At 38.6% G+C, this 5,907-nt stretch overlaps 1 long non-coding RNA gene across 1 annotated transcript; it reads left to right on the forward strand.

The window, feature by feature from the left end:
• The first annotated feature begins 402 nt into the window (after positions 1–402).
• On the forward strand, positions 403–3,925 carry LOC147566970 (uncharacterized). The gene is made up of 2 exons (XR_015230627.1): positions 403–691; positions 2,896–3,925. It is a non-coding gene; the product is annotated as an uncharacterized LOC147566970 (long non-coding RNA).
• The last annotated feature ends 1,982 nt before the right edge of the window (positions 3,926–5,907 follow it).

Here is a 5,907-nt window from a genome sequence, read left to right on the forward strand (position 1 = left end):
CCCTTCGAACTTGTTTTCGAAAACTCTTTTCAAAAAACTAAAGTTCTAAGGTGTTATGCTATTGAAATCCCAAAAAACTATTTGATTGCGTCTAAATCACATTCAAACTAATCAGATACATGTTAAAATCTTTATTCAAATTAATCTATCTAATAGTTCAAGTTCGAATCTAATTCGTCTAGCCAAAGATAGTTCATGCAAACGGCTTGTGATGCCACTGTTGGGTTATAGTATCTCCTAGTGTTGCAAGCGAAATCTCAAACTGTAACACCCCTATTTTCTATATATAGCGAAATAGGTGGAAATAACAAAACTCTATGTCAATTTTGGGTTGGGCCTAATATGAAGAGTAAGTTAGTGTGGGCTTGAGCATCATGAAATAGAAATGGGTTAGAAGGAAAACTAGGGCTGCTTGAGTTAATTATATAAAAAGGGGTCTAGAGCTCTTTTTGTAGATCTAGAACAAAACTTAGAGAGAGAAAGAGAAATGGTATTCTTTGGATAAGATTTTGATGGATAAGTTGAAGAAATCTATGTATTGTTTATGTTATGGTTAGTATATCTTCTTAATCTTCAACAAGCCACTCTTAGTGAATGAAGAATGGATAAAGAATAAAAGAGGTAGAGATGGAGTTCTCTAGAGAGAGAATGAGGCATGATTGTGTTCTTGATGTCATCTAAGGCAAAAGAGGTAGATTTCTTATCTCCTAATTCTTTTGTAGGTTTTTTCAATTTATTTAATGATGGGTTTAGTATTGTTAATCACATAAGTCCTATAAAGAATGATTGAATGATTTAGCTATTAGTTCTATCTTGAATTCCAAAAAAATATCTATATAGGACAATGTTTTGATCTAACTTCAAAATTATATCTGGATTGATTGGTAAAGAATATAGGTGTCCATCTTATATGGTTGGAAAGGCCTGTTTGTCTACTTTCTAGTGGTTCAAACGGTGAGTCAATTGCAGTTCCGAGCAAGGAGTTACAATAGTTTTCGTACAAGGTGTCAGAGCAGTCCCTACTGTATTTATGTCTAGATTAAAAGTAAATCTGGTATTGATTGATAATGAATATCAGTGTGTATCTTATATGGTTAGAAAGGTCTGTTTGTCTACTTTCTATTGGTTCAAACGGTTAGTTAATTGGAGTTCCGAGCGATGAGTTATAATAGTTTTCGTACGAGGTGTTACAGCAGTCCCTACTGTATTTCGGTCTAGATTAAAATTAGATCTGGTATTGATTGGTACTGAATCTTGGTGTCTATCTTATATGGTTGGAAAGGTCTGTTTGTCTACTTTCTAGTGGTTCAAACGCTGAGTTAATTGAAGTTCCGAGTGAGGAGTTATAATAGTTTTTGTACTAGGTGTCGATACAATCTCCAATGAGCGAATTGATTGAGATAATTCACATGGTTTCTATTCTTTAAGCAATGTATTTCCTAGGTATATGATACCTTATATTGGTGAGTCTATATTTGTTAACTATTATTGTTATTTGTTTGTTTGAGGTTGTGATCCACGTGGGCATCTATTATGAGCATCATCCATTTTGACTTACCATGTGTTGTTGACTTGAATGGTTTGGCGAACTTGTTGGTAATTCTTCATTAAAGTCAATGTTTGTGGTGTGATGCTATTATGATTGTATGATGCTATTATGTGTGTGATGCGACGGATGTGATGGAGGGTTGAATGAGTTTATGTGGTTGGTTCGACCCTCTCTACCGAAGGTGATGTAGGTATGGAGCGTATGGGGTCGACGCTAACACAATGGATGACCTTGTGGACCACAATCTCATTCGACTTGTGTTTGTTGTATGATGCTATTATGTGATGGATTGTTGTATGAGTTTATGTGGTTGGTTCGACCCTCTCTACCGGAGGCGATGTAGGTATGGAGCGTATGGGGTCGGCGCTAACACAATGGATGACCTTGTGGACCACACTCTCATTCGACTTATGTTTGTTGTGTGATGCTATTATGTGTGTGATGTGATGGAGGGTTGTATGAGTTTATGTGGTTGGTTCGACCCTCTCTACTGGAGGCGGTGTAGGTATGGAGCGTATGGGGTCGGCGCTAACACAATGGATGACCTTGTGGACCACACCCTCATTCAACTTATGTATGTTGTATGATGCTATTATGTGTGTGATAATGGAGTGTGTGATGCTATTATGTGTGTGATGTGATGGAGGGTTGTATGAGTTTATGTGGTTGGTTCGACCCTCTCTACCGGAGGCGGTGTAGGTATGGAGCGTATGGGGTCGGCGCTAACACAATGGATGACCTTGTGGACCACACCCTCATTCAACTTATGTATGTTGTATGATGCTATTATGTGTGTGATGATGGAGTGGATGGAGGGTTGTATGAGTTTATGTGGTTGGTTCGGCCCTCTCTACCGGATGTGATCGAGGTATGGAGCGTATGGGGTCGGCGCTAACACAATGGATGACCTTGTGGACCACACTCTCATACAACGTGGACATCAACTTGTCATATCATTCGACGAGAGTTGGATGATTGTGTCTTTTGGCATAAAGTTTTGTCGACTTAATTGTCAAGTAAGGGTTCTATAAAGGTCTATCTTGGTGAATAGTGTGATCTTTGTATATCTATTGAAAAAGAGAAGGATTATTATCACGAGAGTTAATATCGGATTAGAATACGAGGACGTTGAAAGCCTTATAACCAAGAACATAAATTACTAATTTCTACATGCGTGTGGTAAATCTCGTTGTATTATGTTAGTTGTAACGTTAAATTTCAGATAACGCCAATAATGAATACGAATGAAATACTTCCTTGATTGGGGATTGAGCTTGCCTACCCGAGACTTAGGTTTGAGGAAATCTACTGCAGTTGGGTTTTAACCCAGCTATTTTGTTTTTCAGGTATTGATTGTGCACTCATGGTAGGCGTTGCTCGTGGATCCAATTTGAAGGTCTCAAATCTTCGATTTCAAGGGGCTTAGCTTGAGATTTGGGATTTGGGGCGCTACACAAACATCTATATGTTTAACACTAGGTTTCCATAATCATATGCAAGAACTAAAGATGATCAACAACGGAAAGAAGATTACCTTATTCGCTTTCTCTCGAACTAAATTGCGACCAATATTCAGAAGATAAGAGTTCCAAGTGTAACTCCTCTATAGCTAGGGTTCGGGACAGAGCTTTCATAGCTCGGTATTGGAAGAACAACTCGGGATCTATAGCTAGGGTTCGGGACAGCTTGAAGACCTCCATTGAAGCAGCTCGGGATTTTGAAGACCAGCTCGGGTTTCATTGAGGACGGCAGCAACCGAGAGGGAACAGAGCTTTCATAGCTCGGTTACTTGAAGGACAACTCGGGACATCATCGGCACGGGACAGAGTTGCAGCTCGGGAAGGAGCTGTTCCTGGCCGGAATCTCACTTCCATTTAGCCGGATTTTATAGGTTTTCCGACCAATAATTGGGTTGGAAACCTTAGGGCTTTTCATTGACATATTATTGCCTTGATTTTCTTAGTGTTTGATTGTGATTTGGTTGCCAATTTCTAGTGAGAGAAAGCTTGAAGTTAGATTTAATGGTGGATTTTGTTTAAGGAAGAAGATGATACTGGCTGATAAGGGGAGGTCAAGTTCTACTGAGAGGACACCCATTGTATACTATTAAGAGGACCCCTGCATTCTGTTACAGGGAGATCGACAGCACTTTAACACATATATTTCCCGTCGATCTTAGTCTCGCGCCTCATCGGAATAGGGAGATTCTCACCTTAACTCGTGTCTTTCTTTGTTTTCTTCCCGTTTATTATTTGTATTGCCATGTCTAGCTTACTTTTGTAGTCGGATACTCGTGAAACATGTTTTGATGTGACAATAGAGTTTTATTGCTTTTAATGATAAAATCTTCCGGGTTTTTAGACCGTTCATGGACTAGAATCTGAGTTAAACCAAGAGTTCGTTGACCCATCCAAGTAAATGGGTGAAGTTAACTAACTTTTTATGCTTATAGATCATTAGTACTAGTCACTATCGATTTTGTGGATCGAAGTATCCCTCTCATTCCATTCTTGTTCGACCCTTTTTCCCGAATCTTTCTCGTCTCTCCTTATATAGTTTAGTTTACTTTTCGTTGTTTCTTATAAATCAACCCAAAAACCAAATTATCACCTTTTATTTTAGTCTGAGATAGTGAGTGACACCTAGACCGGTGGCGAGACTCTCTCGATATCCGAATTACCTCTCTATCCTTGAGGATCGATCCCGGTCTTACCGGGTTATTACTTGACGCCCGTATACTTGCGGGTGGAGACCTTTTAGGGTAACCTTCTAGGCCCACCACTTTCCCTTCCCAGTTTTGAGCGTAAGGCATCGACCGAACCTACATGGACCCCCCCCCCCCTCCCCTCATTCCTTTAGAAACCCCAGAGGCTGATCTGTTCGTACCAAGGTCGTTACAGGGTTGGTTTCCTCTGGATGACCTCCTAGTTTGGGGAGTACGTGATGGATCGTCAAGGGTTCAGCCGACTGATGGGCCTAGAAAGTTTCCTAAATAGGTCTACACCCGCAAGTGCACGGGTGTCAAGTTGTAATAAATTCCGGTAAGACCGGTTCGTTCCTCAGAGACTAGTTGAATCTATTCTAAAACTAGGAAGGAATAGGATTTTAAAATGATTTAGTTTTGGTTTTGAAATGAATAAATTTACGAAAAGAAAATAATTACAAATGATACAAGGAATGGGGGAGAAACCTAAGGTTGTCGAATCCGTCCTTATAATAATTCTAACAATGATTCATTATGATTTAATTAATTAACAAATTCTTTATATAACTTAGACTTCTGGTCCATGAATGGTCCAAAAATCCGGAAGATTTTATCGTGAAAAAACAATAAAAATTATTAATAAATGGTATCGATAAAATTATTTATGAAGAACTTCATCTAAGACCCTAGATAAAAGGTTAGTTACTCATGGACATTATATAAAATAAATTGGAAAATAAAATAAAGAGAGGAAGAAGAAAACTTAACTTTTTCGCTCTTTCAAAACCAAACAGGACCTTATGGAAAGGAATTCCTTCTATTTTCCCTGATTTCAGCCAAATAGAGCTTTAGGGAAAATTATTTTCTCATCTTCCCGGAAACGATTTCCAGGTGAGAAAATAATTTTCCTTCCCTGGCTTTTCTTCTCCTTCTCTGTTTTCTCTTATTTCTCTTTCCAAACTTCTCTCTTTCTCTCTCTCATGAATACAGAAACTCTCTCTAATAGTTATAACCGATTAAGGATAAAGAAAGAAGAAGAAGAAGATGATAATGGATTTTATAAACTTTGATTCAATCTTTCTCTCTCTACAATATCTCTCTCTCTCTCTCAACTCTCTTAATCTAACTCTCTCTTTATCACTAAGAGAAGAACAAGAAGAAGAAGAAGAAAAGAAAAGAATCAGAAAACTGCAAATTTCTCTCTCTCTCTCTCTCTCTCTAGCCCCGGTTATAACTTTTAATGGTGGAGAGATGATAAAAAAGTGATGGAGAAGTTGAGCTCCCTGTTTCTATCTCTCTCTGTACTCTCTAATCTTTCTATTTGGTTGAGCTTAGAGATGGTCCTCTTTGACCCCCCAAACCGAGATGATTTTAGTCCCAGCCAAGAGATAATCAAAAATGGTTCTCCTCTCTTCCTGTTATAGTCGTGACCCTCCTCTCTGTTTCAGCTAAATCTTTCCATCTCCTCTCCTTCTTTCCTTTCCCATATCTTTTCTATTCATGGCAAGATATATTCCTCTTTCCATTTCTGTTTTAATTTTGAAAAAAATCTCCTTTTCAAGAAATTGAACAGCTCTCGGTCATAATGAAAGGAAGAAGAAGATGATAACGTCAGCTGACGTCATCGAGTCGGGTTGGGTTGTCCAGATCACGC

This window comes from Eschscholzia californica, unplaced genomic scaffold (genome assembly GCF_041429995.1).
Source record: "Eschscholzia californica isolate CP2 unplaced genomic scaffold, dmEscCali1.0.p SCAF_1, whole genome shotgun sequence".
Lineage (NCBI taxonomy): Eukaryota > Viridiplantae > Streptophyta > Magnoliopsida > Ranunculales > Papaveraceae > Eschscholzia > Eschscholzia californica.